At 42.4% G+C, this 14976-nt stretch overlaps 1 pseudogene; it reads right to left on the bottom strand.

The window, feature by feature from the left end:
* Positions 1-1487: 1487 nt before the first annotated feature.
* LOC105981445 overlaps positions 1488-14976 on the bottom strand; it is a 166792-nt pseudogene continuing 153303 nt past the window's right edge.

Genomic DNA, 14976 nt, shown 5'->3' with positions numbered 1-14976 from the left:
ACATACATAATGTTTTGATTTTTTTATTTCTTCAAGTCAAGTGGATCAATCTACTCCATTTCCTGTATTGATTTTTACATATATCTTTTTTTTGAGACAGGATTTCACTGTGTAAATCAGGTTAACCTTGAACTTCCTAGTTAGCTTAGGCAGCCTAGTACATTTCATTTCGACTCTAGCCTCCCCACTGCTGGGATTATGTGTATACACCAACATACCTGACTACTACATTCATTTTAATGCCTGTGTAGTATTTCATGACCCAGTTATATCATGGTTTAAACAACATTTCTCTTTGTGGACATTTTATGCCCTTTTCTATATTCTACTTTCATCTTTTAAGGATATTTTATTGACAAAAATGTGGCTACATTCTGAATAGAGCAGTCGCAAAATTTTAATAACAGCAGTTCTATATAATCACCAAAAAATGCTATTCTGCGTGTGTGTGTGTGTGTGTGTGTGTCTGTTCCTGTGTGTATGTCTGTGTCTGTGTGTCTGTGTGTGTTCCTGAGGTTTGAACTCAGAGCCTGGCACTGGCTAGAAAAGTGCTCAAACACTGAACTACCCCAAAGTCCTCATTCCAGATCTGATTGAATTCCCATTCTAGAAACTTCTCTCTTTTATCTCAAAAGCAACCTGAATGAATCTTCTCAGAAGACTGGTCAGCCCTCTGCTACACGCCAACCATGGTCCATTCAGTGTAGGAGTCTCCACCTGAGTGACATTTCCAGTCTTGGGTAGCCTACTTTGCTCCTCCCTTGAGTACCATGTCCAGTTCTTGCTGGCCTCTGTAGCTTGCAGGCAGTCAGTGCTATGCACTGGGTTCTTATAAAGCATGGTGATAGGTTGAAGGGTGCCCAACCTGGGAATATGTTGCACCCCTATTCTGCACCATTCTCCACCCTTCCAGAGACGACTGTATGTAGGCTTTGATTTCACAAGGAAGATTCACCTTTCCCAGTGTTTTCGATAGAAATAATAGTCCTCACGAGATGGCAGGACCAGTCCTTCCTGGATGCCTCAATAGGAAAATCTGCAGAACAGGCATTTCCTTAGCGAGGCTCAACCATAAAGGCACAACACCTGATATCATCGCACGTGATGACCTGAACTAGGTGCTTCTGGACATCCCTGAACACTTTGTATTTACTTTGTTGTAACCTATTCGTGGCTTGGAATTTGTTTGCAGGGGGAATAGGAGAAGTCCACGGTGGAGAATGAGCGAGCTGATGAAATCCCCAGTTGTCACGTGCAGAGGTAAGCACGCTCTGCCTGGATCCTTTGTGCAAAGAAAGTCTGTCCATTGAGGCTTGCTTTCGAGCCGCTTGCTGTGTACATGACCAGATTTCCTGTTTTCTGCTGTTGGTGACAGCTATTCTCACCAACTGTTTCCGAAAAAGGTAGGGTCTTGCTATGCAGTTCAGGCTGCCCTTGAACTCAACCATCCCCTGCTGGGATTAAAGCAGGAACGAACCCGCTCAGCATCATGACTGAGCTCCCAGCCGGTGGTTTTCCATGTTCCTCCAGCTTATCGTCTGGTGAATGAGTTCTTGGAGGCCACGCGTGGATGGATCATGCCCGCTGCGCAGGGTTTCTGTTGGACGTGCAGACACATGGGGGGACCTGGTGAGGGTGGACTTCTCCACATCATTCCTCACCCCTGGCCCTTCAGACAGATACAGAGGGAGCTTGTGTCAGGTGCTCCGGGGTGGGGGGGGCGTACCAGCCACGTCCTCGTGGGCTGCTGCCCCGCGTGCCTCCCACCCTCCTGCTCCCCTCCGCCTCTGCCATCTTCTCTGTGGGTCCCAAGCACCACGTTAGCCTGGCCTCCTGCGCTGCTCCACTCCCACCCAAACTCAGTCAGATCTTTCTGGACTTCCTTGTAGGAAAACTCATCAGTGCCGCCATCCTCGTGACTTTGGGGTATTTTTTCCCCATCCCAATGCCCATGCCTTTTTTGGGGGGCGGGGGAAGGGGTAACTGTTTAATTACATATCCAGGAGAGGTGTCTGCGCTCACTCCTTTGGTGCCTTCCCAACTATTCAGCTCTCCCTCCGGCTGTTTCCCCGTGGCTCTGGTGCCACCCAGGACGCTGCCCCGAGCTCCAACAGCGAAACCACACTCCGGCTGGGAGGGGAGATTCAGAGTCTAGGTTCCTGTGGACGTCCAGCGTGATGATGTCCCTGTACAGAGCACGCTGAGCCCGAGTCAGCACCGCCACTCCTCTCCTGTGAAATCCACCACCACCACTTCCCTGAATATCAGCTGCGTCACAGCCGCCATCCCTGCGCCTTTTCTTCCCTCTTCCTCTTCCTAGGGGCTTCCTCCTTAGGTAATATCACTTTTTCAGAAGTCAGTCCTGCCTGTCTAACACTGAGAGAGACTCGCGATCCGAACCACGCGCCATCTGCTTCTGAGTCTCCATATTCCTAAGACAAGAGTTGCAATATCAGAGTTTAATGCATGCAATTTTTTAAAAAATAGGCATTACTACATTTTTCCCCCCAGTCCTGGGGCTTGAACTCAGGGCCTGGGTACTGTCCCTGAGCAATTCAGCTCAAGGCTGGCACTCTAGAGCTTGAGCCACAGTGCCACTTCCCGCTTTTTCTGCTTATGTAGTGCTGGGGAAACGAACCCAGGGCCTAATGCATGCAAGGCAAGCGCTCTACCACTGAGCCACCTTCCCAGCCTTGCAACATTGTGTTTAAAGAGCCATCAAGAGAGATCTCCATCAACATTATGACAGCATTTTCTTAACTTGTCTAAAAGCAGGTATCACAACTTAATGTTATAAATCACATAGTGATTTTTGTTTGAGGAGGACATGTAACCTACTAATTATATGTGTTGGCTCTGAATTATGATTGGGTCAGTAGTCTAACATTACCATTCTTAAAAAAAAATCTGTTTACTCTTTCCATGATCTTAGGAACCTTTAAAAAAATTAGCTCTGCCAGTATCTGTAATTTTGGGCATTTCACTTCATTTCCAAAGATGTCTGACTTTTTAGGAGGCCTTAGAACCAAACATCTCGGAGCAGTGAAATGCAGGCTGCAGGTGGAGGAATGGTCTAAAATAAAAGGGTAGATTGTGTTGACTTCCAATCCAAATCTCAAATGTTCCCTTTGTTATCTTTTCATCCAAATGAAATTTGTGCATTGATGATAAGAAGAGGACCACTCTTGTCAACCCACATAACTCTACTTGGGGCTCACAAAAATCTATTTACCCAAATCTGAGAAGAATGGTGGACCACAACTCAAAGAAGAGAAGGACCCTAGAAACCTCAGAGGAGAAACAAGACCTGCTAATCATTACATGGTAGAGGCAATGAAATGGGAGGAGCCAGAAGACTTGGAATTTAATGGGCTGTGCGTTGATAGAAAGACCATCTAATGATAAAACCCTTGACCTGTAGAGTGTATAGAGCTAGCCCAAATTTAATTTCCCTTATTTTCTGACTATGTAAATTTGGGAGTCTTCTTCCCTTCAAAAAAAAAAAAAGATAGCTCAGTGGCAAAGTTCTTGCCTTGCAAGAGCAATGTCCTGGGTTCAATTCCTAGTACCAAAAAAAAAAAAAAGGACAATTTGCTCCATAAATCGTATTTATTGAATATATATTATTAGGACCCTCAGTTAACCAAGAAAACCTAGACATTCTCATTGAACTGTCTACATCTCTTCTATTCCTGAAGGTCAGGATATCAGAGGCAGAAATTAAAATTGGCATGAAGCAATGGGAAGGATTTTACCCTCTTTTCCCATTTGTATGTCTCCTGCAGAGTGTCATGAGTAATTTATGGAAGTTCATAGTGCTGGAAGGAGCGTGAGAAGAAAGAAAGGTATGGGAATGACAATGGGACATCCTAAATGGCAGAGAATGATGACAAGGAGAATGACTACATGGGGCGAGGAGCTGGCTGGAGCTTGGAGCATGTGTATATTCCCTGTACTGCTTATTTCGGAAAATATGTGGAAAGTTGCATTCAGAGTTTGAACTTGACTTTCCTAGGTATGATTCACTGAAGAAAGCGCTGATCTTTCCTGAACTGACCCCGGCAATGTATTTAGAGGTTATGTTTATGCATAATTTATAAAGTTCTCAGATGTGGTTGAACGATTCTTTGACATATGTAGAAATGTCTGGCAGTTTTTACCACTCCTCTTTGCCTTAACTTCTGGCTCCTGCCTAAAGCTGTAGCTCAAGAAGTATTTATTGTGGTGAGGGTAAGGTTGCACTCCCCCAACTGGAAGCCTTTACTGGGGCCCTCAGGAAAGGTTTGGTCTTGCCATGTCTGCCACCTGGCTCTTACCTGCTGGTAAGTTTCAAATAATGGTGACAAGTCTGGGCTGCAGCCTTGGCATGTCCAAGCACCGTTTGTCTGGCCCTTGTACATCAGTCCTCTTGTTTCTGGTTTATAACTGGGGAGAAGCGTTTGCAAATGTTTTGATGGGAAGTTGACGGGTAAAAAATGTTATGAGAGCCCGCTCACGTGTTTATTTCCCTTGTGGCTTGTGTCATAAAAGGAAGGTGTCTTCTCTTTTCTAGCCTGTTGCCATAACTAGTACATCCCTCTGAATCTCCTTCATAGTCTCCTGTTCATACCAGAGCTAAGCAGAGCAATTCTATTCCTCTTAATTTGGAGGAATACACACACACACACACACACACAAACACACGTATATATGACTTGAACTCAAGGCCTAGAGCTCTTGTGTAGCTCTTTTGCTCAAGACTGGAGTTCTACCACTTGAGCCACAGCTCCAATAGTGGAGTCTCTTAGAGGTAAGAGTCTCTTAGAATTTTAGGTCCAGGCTGATCTTTGAATTGCAATTCTCAGGTCTCAGCCTCCTGAGTAGCTAGGATCATAGGCATGGATCTCTTGGCCTGGCCAAACATACATTTAGTGATACTAAAAGATGGAAAACTTTTCTTTATTTATTTGTAACGATTGCTAGTGTGGGATTACTCAGATATATAAGCTCATACTGCATTTTATTCAGTGGAGAAACAAGTTAACTAAAGATGCTTCAGAGAGAGTAGTTGACACTGGTCTTTTTTTTTCTTAGAATGTGATGTTGTTAAGTTAAAAGATATCTAAACCATAAACCTCTAGGCCACTCCCAACCTTTGAAGCTATGACTTAGGCTCCAGCTATGTAATGCATTTCTTCAACCTCTATTTCATTACTAACTTGGAACCCCATCATTAAGTACATTACCTACCAGTACAGGTAAATCCATTTAAAAAAAGTCCCCAACACCAGTAACTGAACATTACTAACATATTGCATATATAAAATTTTAGAACTATAAAATAATTTGGGTAAGCCTGGGAGTTTCTCAAATAAGAGATTTGGGAATGCGTCCCAGTGATCAGAAGCTTAATGCTGTTATCCCCCTGGGCTGAGCTTGTCCAAGATGGGGGGTGGGGTGGGTGTTGAGCTAATTAGTCATTTTTTGCCAGAGGCCATGGATTATATTGTGTTTCCTGAAAACTGTAATTTTATAGATCTGTATTCAAAGTTCTCTTCTTTCTTTCTTTCTTTCTTTCTTTCTTTCTTTCTTTCTTTCTTTCTTTCTTTCTTTCTTTCTTTCTTTCTTTCTTTCTTTCTCTCTCTCTCCTCTCTCTCTGTCTCTCTTTCTTTCTTTTGTGCCAGTCCTGGGGCTTGAACTCAGGGCCTGCCCACTGTCCCTGAGCTCAAGGCTAGTACTCTACCACTTGAGTCACAGCTCCACTTACTGCTTTCTGGTGTTTTTCTGGCAGTTTATTGGTGATGAATCTCATAGACTTTTCTTTCTTTGAACTGTGGTCCTTAGATGTCAGCCGCCTGAATAGTGAGGATTACAGGCATGAGCCACAGGTGCCTGGCTCTGAATTCAAAATTCTGTACCTCTCAAATGTGTCACCAATGAGCAGAATTGCATGCTTACTTCCTGTAGTGTTAGGGTACCTAACACTACAGGAAGTAAAGGAAAGGAAAAGGAGCACATGGTTGCCTTGGCCTAAAGACTGGAAGCAAAGGCCAAGAATGATGCATAGAGGAATTAATAGGTAAATTAGAAGTTGCAAGGCAAACCAATGAGTTTGGGGAGTGACAGACAGGAACATGGAAGAGTGCAGCTGGAGAGAAGGGTATTTGGAATTAAAATCCAGCAGGTGAATATTCTTGAATTCAAGATGAATCCATGGAGGTAGATTAGCAAAAGACAGGAAAAACAATTTTTTCTTGGGTTTGACAGGCAGAGCAGAGTCCTACTCTGATATTGACCACAAAGACTGCTTGAAGGTTGCTAATTGGTAAGGACTATGGTGCTTTAAAAGGTTTGTTATCTAGACTGTGATAGTCTTTGGTGGATTGGGGAGAGTATTCTAAAGTTACCAATCCTACGAAGGATAGAGCATGGTGGAGTTAGGAAGATGTGAGACTCTGCAGGGGGATGGTTCTGCAGGAGATTGACAAGTAAGGAGAAAGCAAATTGCTGAAGAGACCCATTCCAGGTGAGAGATTGAACATGGGAATGGAAGCAGACTTGGAAAAGGCAGGTTTGTTTAGGTGGGGAGATGAACACACATTTGACCTCCCACATCTTTGCCCTCTGTGCCACTTAGGGTCTGTTTTCTTTTTTTTTCCTTTCTGTCTTTCTTTCTTCCTTCCTTCCTTTCTCTCATTCTTTCTCTCTTTCTCTCTCTTTCTTTCTTTCCTTTCTTTCTTTCTTTCCTTTTTTTTTCCTGCCAGTCCTAGGCCTTGAACTCTGGGCCTGGGCGCTGTCTTCTAAGTTCCTTTTGCTCAAGACTGGGACTCCTACCACTTGAGCTACAGCACCACTTCCATTTTTTTTTTCTGGGATTAATTGGAGGTAAGAGTCTCAAAGACTTTCCTTCCCCATGCTGGATTTGAACCGTGGATCCTTAGATCTCAGCCTCCTGAGTAGCTAGGATTACAGGCATGAGCCACTAGAACCCTGGCTGGCCTGCGAGTTTATACTTCTCAACCACTGTGTGCAGGAGAGAGATCAGTGCTGCGACCTGCGAAATGAAGAGATCTGGTTGCTAGGTTTTAAACACCTTGTTTGAAAATCAGCGGCCTGAATCGGCAAGCCTCATCCTTTCCCCGTAATGTCCCACAGCTGTGAGTTCCCCAGTTAATTACATGTTAGGTAATGAGGACTTGCTTTTATCTGGGCTAAATTTTAGTTTTAAGCTTTATTAATGGGCTTTCATTTTGGTGCTTGTGGGAAAGGGGCAGTGAAGAGGCCCATTAAATTTTCGCTTGGGGTTTTGATAATCTTCCTTCCTTTCCAAATAGAACAATAAAAAGTTGCTTCCTGTCTTCTGGTACATTCTCTTCATCTATTTGAATCCAGTCACACCTCTTTCCATTTCTACAGCCAGGTGTGGCACTTATTAGTGTTTGAGTATCTGTGTGCCTCAGTTTCCTTGCTCATAAAGAGATGATAAACATAGCTATTTATAAACCTCAGAAGGTTGCCTATGAGGCATGAGTGATATTTGTATAGTAGTCAGAACAGTGTCCATGAAAATGTGTGTCAAATACTTGGGCAATAAAAGCTTATGAGGAACAGTTGCAGAGAATAACAGCTGAAAGAGAAGTGTATAAAGTGTTCTCTTTAAAAAAAACTTCTTTCTTTCTGAGGGGGAGTACTTTGTGATTCTGCAGACTCATATCTCTCAGGTGGAATCTTGTGAACAGATACCTCCTTAGTATCATTCTCCACCACTTCCCGATGGGCCACCAAACAAGCTGTCTCACGCTTGTTTTGACCAGAGATTAGGCCTGTCAATCAAAGTGTTAGTAGTGGATTTGGAAGCCCTCTTCTGCTTCCTCATGCCATCCTCAGCCTCCCAGGGCAAGTAGTTTGGTCATTAGAAGGGCCTTCGCTGAACTTAATTTTGAGCCCACTTCCTAATCAAACCTCTAACTCAATTAGCACTTATTTTACTGTCTAAATCTTTGGCTTGAAGCACCCTGCTATTTTGGGTGGGAGCTTTTCTGTATGAAAGACACCCTTTTCCTGGGAACTCAGCCCGGACAAACCAATTCACTTCACACTTCTTTCCATCCGCCCACAAATGGGAAGCAAATCCCCATCCCAGTTCACCTCTTTGGGAATGCAGCCAGCAGGCAGATAGATGAGTGCATCACATCAGGGATCTGCTCCCCCCCCCCATGCTTTGAATATTGCTTTGAATAACTTTTGTTGAGAGATTTCCCTTTTTATCTGGCTGTTTCTTTAGGGATGGGGTAGGTGGGGTAAGGGGTGGGGGGAGGAAGAGTAATGTTTTTGAAGCTGAAAAAAAATTTTTTTTTGCCCTTCTTACAACTGTTTTATAACTTGAGTGTTAAAGATTGTCGAGCAAACAAGTACAGCCTTTGGTTTTGTGCTAACGTTTTATGACTGGTGAATTCAGTGACCTTCTACTTTGGCTTTGATCTTAATTATTTTAAATATCATGAGGTCTGATTCACAAGGCAGTAACGGCGGGTCATTATTCCTGGCATGATTAGTCTAGGTTAGAAATGAGCTTTGAGGCCCCCGGCACTATGCTCTAATACATTCTGAAATGGAACACCTGTGTGATGGCCATACAATCATTTGGTTCAATCAGTCTCTAATTTAATGAGCTCTGACTTCACATTTTTGTTGTGATCTCGAAGCATTTGAATACATAGGCCTCATTTTGACTTTGCTGTGCTGTGCAACAGGGAAGGCATACTCCTCTAAGTAATTCATTGCTACTAATTTGTAGAAGTATTTGCATAGATTGAACATCTGCAAGTTGAGCACTCAGTCTTTTAAGAGGACAAAAGTAGAAATCCATAATAAATAATCTATTTGTACATTCATTTATTTGTGGATAATAGCAACAGATTGTCTTGGTGATTTATCCCAGAATCTTTGCATGAAATCACAATGAATATAAGAGGTTATTTGCTCTAGAGGCTAAAAGTTTTACATGCCAATTTGCTATTTATTTTCTTTTTCATTTTTTTTTTTTTACCTCTGGGCCATTAGTACCACCTGGTAGAAATGCAGAATCTCAGGCTGCAGCACAGGGCCTAACTCACCTAGAATCTAGATTGTGTGTGTGTGTGCGTGTGTGTGTGTGTGTGTGCGCACACGTGTGGGTGCTCATGCATGTGCACACACACCAATCCTGGGCTTGAACTCAGGGCCTGAGCACTGTCCCTAAGCTTTTTAGCTCAAGGCTAGTGCTCTACCACTTGAGCTACACCTCCTCCACTTCTGGCTTTGTGCTGGTTAATTGGTGATAAGACTCTCACAGACTGCAGAGCTTCTGCAGGGCAAAGGACATAGTAAGCAAGATCAATAGAAAGTCCATGGATTGGGAGAAGATCTTCACTAGCCATACAATGAACAAGGGTCTCATATCTAAAATATACTTAGAACTCAAAAAATTAAACCCCCCTACAACAAATCCTCAAAGAAACAACCCCCCGATTAATAAGAGGCTACAGACTTAAAGAGAAACTTCTCTGATGAGGAAATAAGAATGGGCAATAGACTTATGAAGAAATACTCAACCTCTCTAGCCATAAAAGAAATGCAAATCAAAACAACATTGAGATACCACCTCATCTCAGTTAGATTGACTATAATCAAGAAATCTAATAACAACAGATGCTGGAGGGGATGTGGCCAAAAGAGAACCCTACTGCATTGTTGGTGGGAGTGTAAATTTGTTCAACCACTTTGGAAAGCAGTATGGAAGTTCCTCAAAAGCCTACACATAGAGCTCCCCTATGACCCAGAAATCCCACTTTTAGGCATTTACTCAAATGATCACAAACAGGTCAAACTAAAGCTACCAGCACAACTATGTTTATTGCAGCATTATTCACCATAGCTAAGATATGGAACCAATCTCAGTAGATGAATGGATCAAGAAAATGTGGTATATATATACATATATATACATATATGTGCACACACACACACATAAACACACATATATATTTGTTAGGAAATGGAAAGACTTGGAAAAATTGTATTAAGTGAAGTAAGCCAGGCCCAAAGAAACATAGGACCCATTGTTTCCCTTATCTACAATAACTAGTATATGTCTAGGACAAGCAGAAGAGGTCAAAAGCTATGTATAAATGACAATATAGCCTGATGCTAAGTGAAATGAACCCCAAGATAGGACACAAGAGATTTTATCTTTCTTGTTGTTCTTTTTAATGTACTATGTGATTTTTTTTTTGTTTCTTTGTATGTTCTTCTCCCATGGTATAACCCCTGTTGTCGCTGTATTTGATTCTGGTGTCCTGAATCTTGCATATACAATTTTCTAATGTAGGGAGGGGAAGGGAAATAACAAAATGCTAAAATAAGGATACAGGATGACCCATTGTAACAATGAGATGTACAAGACACTATGTTGAAAATGAACTTTAAAACTTTGTTGGGGATAGGTGGAGGGAGCAGTTGGGGAGGTGGGGAGGGAAGGGAAGATAGGGGAAAAACAAAGGAAGGGGTAACAATGCTCAATAGGAAATGGACTCATTATGTTGCTCATGTAACTGTAACCCCTCTGCATAGTATCTTTACACTGAAAAGTGTATATTTAAAAAAAAAGTTCTGGGAGAGAGCTAGGGAAGGGGTGACAGTGTCCAAAAAGAAATGTATTCTTTACCTGACATTTGTAACTCTAACCCCTCTGTACATCACTTTTGTAATAATAAAATTTTAAAAAAAGAATCTCACAGACCTTTCTCCCTAAATTAACTTTGAACCATGATCCTGATAGTTCAGCTTCCTGAGTAGCTAAGAATATAGGCATGAGCCACTGGTGCCTGGCAGTATAATCAGGATTTTAATCAGGATAGCGTGTTTTGTAAGAAAGCTGAAGTTCATTCTTACGCTGAATTCTGTTCCTTTCATTGGTATTTTGGGGCAATATCCCTAGAAAGATCAATTCAAGAAATCCTTACAAAAATAAATATATTTCTAAAAATACAGAAAATTAGCCAGGTATTGTGCTTTCTGCCTGTAATCCCAGCTACTTGGATGGGAGGGTGGAGGGTGGAGGGTGGTGGTCGAGGTAGGCTGATCACAGACTAGCCTAAGCAAAAACTAGAGGAAAACAACAACAACAACAACAAATGCAAGTAAAAAGGATTATACTAAGTAAGACTCAAGTGGTAGAGTACTCACCTAGCAACCACAAGAAATGGAGTTCAGTACTGCCAGAAAAGAAAAGAAAAAGAAAAATTTTAAAAAAAGATGACTGAAGCCATTTCTGGCTTCCCTGGCACTATAACATTCCAGCCACTCTCTCCAGACCCCCGCCATTTCTTTCCAAGGCCGGACTCCTGTCTTTTTCTAAGTCCCTATCACCCCTTGCCTACATTAGTGCAAGAGCCTGTCAAATCATCTACCTGCTTCTATATTCCTTTCTATTCTTGCAGTGGCTCCACCTCATCTTCTTCCTTTCTACCCAGCAGACTTGTTCCTTTAGACCTGTAAGTAGATCTTTCTCTGCTTACAACCCATGATTGGTTCCCCATGGGAAAAGCAGAGGTAGACTGTTCCTGGTAAATGTGGTCCTCAGCACTCAGATATGGTGTGCATGTATAAGCTCCACGGTGACACAGATTGATCCAGTCATGGAAAAAGGAAAGATGAAATACATGGCAGTTGGTTTCATGAGAACTTGTAGAATTTCATACGTTATCCCTTGAGAAGAGTAGAAATTGAGCCTCCACCAGGTATCTGCTTCTCCAATTAGATTTTAGGACAGAGTTACTGTTTGTCTTCTCATTATCTTTGAATCCACTGTGGCTAATGTCACAGAATTTATTTCATTGAACAAGGGAAAGGGTGGGTTAGTGGCTTCTCATTTACCCTTGGTCAGAATTCTAAGAAGTCAGGCTTCTGGAAGCATGTGGGAGCCAGGCACTGGTGACTCACACCTGTAATCCTAGCTGCTCAGGAGGGCTGAGATCCTGAGGATAGTGGTTCTAGACCAACTTGAGGAGAAAAGTTTGTGAGATCTCATCTCTCCAATCACCAGCAAAGAGCAGAGCTGGAGGTGTGGTTTCAGTAGTGGTTTTCAGATTTGTTAGCCAAGCAAGCAAGTCAAGCAAGCACAGGGGCCCTGAATTCAAACTCTGGTACCAGCAAAATAAACAGAGATAAAGAGAAAAGAAAAGAAAAAAGCAAGTGTTGGAAGTTCAGTGCCTTGAATTTGTGAAGTAGCTCAAGCTCCCACAGCCCAGTCATGCTCTAAACCCACTTCTAGCAAAAAAGCAACCCAGCCAAGAGAGTCAGCCACATCCCCAAAGCCTATTAGCTCTCCTTGGGGCAGAGGTGAAGAACAGTCCTTACAAACCCTTCTAAATCGCATACATCACCAGCAAAATAAATGTCATTTATGTGAGTACATATTAGGCAACAAAAAATAAACAACCATGCACGAGTAAATAACCCACATAAACACTCATTAGACATGTATCTTTGTATTGAGCAAAAGAGGTTGAAAAATGATCAACTAGTACAACCAACTTATTTTTAAAACAAGGCTATCCACAGGGAAGAGCCACGGGGTCACTTTCCTGAAGCACTGACTTTGCTCCGGGGCTGTGCTTTGAATGCAAACCCCATGGAACTCTGCTTAGGGTGAGTTTGGTTTTTTCACAATTTATCACACATGAAAATGAGGCCCTCCAGTTTTCACATCTATTTCACAATCCTGAAGCACTGATACATGGATGCCATGTTGAGAGACTTCCCATCAAATAGGAAAGCAGCAAGTGTGAATGCCAAAGTCAGCTGTATTCATCATCTGGGAAGTCTCTCTCTCTCTCTCTCTCTCTCTCTGTGTGCGTGTGTGTGTGTGTATACTGGGCTTGAACTCAAGGCTTGAGTGCTGTCCCTTAGCATTTTTGCTCAAAGCTGTTGCTCTATGGCTTGAATGATCCCTCTACTTCTGGCCTTTTAGTGTTTAACTGGAGATAAGAGTGTCATGGACTTGCCTTCCAGACTTAGTTTTAAACTCAGATCCTCAAATCTCAATGTACTAAGAGTAGATAGGACTAGAGGTATGAGCCACCAGTGCCAGGCTATAATAAATTATTTTTAACACCCTAAAGTTCTTTTCAAATGCAATGGGATGAAGACTACAAATTCTAAGGCAGAAAAGTCCAAACAGAATTTCCCAGCCCCCTGGTCCCTTCCATAAAGTACCTTCTAGTTTCTGCTTAAAGTACCATAGGTAATAACCACTCACTGTTTGGGGTCCTTAGCATTCTATTGAGGATGCTTGTTCCTCTTGTTTCAAATGTCCAGTGGGACAACTTTCCCACCACCCCTCCCTTAAATAAAGAAAAACAGAAGTTAATTCACCGGAGAGATCTGGGGACATGAGCAAGTTACAGCTTTCCGAGAGCAGGGAAACCTGACTCCCTCTTTAATAAGCAGATGGTTGACCTGGTGACATCCATTGGCCACTTTTACTTTCTCGTTGGAGGCCCTGGGAGAGGTGCTTCCTTTCTGCTCTGACCAGATACATCATGAAATTTCAAGCACGCACCATTTCTCAGCCCCGAGAGCAAGGTTTAAAAAAACTAGACAGAGAAGATGCCTGCATCAGGTGGTTTCACCTGTTACTTGTTTGTGAATGTTTATAAATCATTTTCCTGAATAAAATATCCTGGCCTTAGGCCCCATTTTGTTTTTAAACCAATCCCTTTTCCCCAGCAAGATTCAAGTGAGTAAGAGTTGATTTTCTTATGTCACATTTTCTCTGCGAACCTTGGGCTACAGTCTGTTCTTCCTGCTTTCTCCTTCTTTCCATCCTTCCTTCCTTCCTTCCCTCCTTTCTTTCTCTCTTTTCTTTTTCTTTCTTTTCTTTCTCTTTCTCCCTTTCTCCCTTCCTTCTTTCTCTTTTCTTCCTTCTTTCCTTCGTGCCTTCCTGCCTCCCTACCTGCCTGCCTGCCTGCCTGCCTGCCTGTCTGATTGTCTTTTTTGTAGGGCTTGAACTTAGGGCCTGGACACTGTCTCTGAGTTTTTTCACTCAAGGCTGGTGCTCTACCACTTGAGCCACAGTGCCACTTCTGGCTTTTTCTGAGTAGTTTATTAGAGAAAAGAATCTTATGCTTTTCTGCCCAAGCTAGCTTCAAATGGTGATCCTCAGATCTCAGCCTCCTGAGTAGCTAGGCATGAGCCACCAGGACCTAGCTCCCAAGTTTTTATTTCAAGGTTTACTTTGGGGAGAGGGTGGGGAGTCCAAGCTAAGAACAGCTGTCAGATGAAGAATCTGATAGCATTGCAACTTTCACATAAACCACAGAGGCAGTAGTGTGTCAGTTATTAGAGTCTTTCAAAGAAAACTTCTTGTTTATAGTGTTGGCTCATTTCAGCTAACTTCAGGTTGCAACAGGCAATCAGGAACCTCAGCCTGGCTGAACATAGCACTGCCAAAGCCCTATCAATACTTACAATTTGCATAACTGTCAAGCAGTGAAGATGTGAATACTATTATACTGTTGCCTGTTAGATGCTCTAATGTATTTGTAGTGTATATTACTTTAAGTATTTAAAGAATGCATATTTTGTGAAGCTGGCTATACTCATAATGTAAGTCATTGAGATTTGGAGCTGACTTTGTCTAATCAGGTTGTATTAAACAAAAAAAAGTAATAGCCATCTCCCCAGAGGATAACAAGTGACACACTCACCTTGGAATGAGAGTTTAGTGACAGCTATTTATAAATAAGTCTGTTGTGTGAAGAGAAAACACACATTTTGAAGTATCCCCTTTGTCTCTGTTATTAATCTTAAACTTGATGGAGTAAAAGGAAGATATAGTTAAAAGAACTTAGACCAGAGAGGGCTGTATGGAAAAGACCACTTAACAAGATGAAAGGAGTGACCTTGATCAAGATGCAGCGCACCCTCAGACTGGTGTGTTGAATTGAAACGCTG

This window comes from Dipodomys ordii, unplaced genomic scaffold (assembly GCF_000151885.1).
Source record: "Dipodomys ordii isolate 6190 unplaced genomic scaffold, Dord_2.0 Scaffold13, whole genome shotgun sequence".
Classification (NCBI taxonomy): Eukaryota; Metazoa; Chordata; class Mammalia; order Rodentia; family Heteromyidae; genus Dipodomys; species Dipodomys ordii.
The sequence above is the reverse complement of the archived record's forward strand: the minus strand, read 5'-3'. Positions and strand labels throughout refer to the sequence as shown.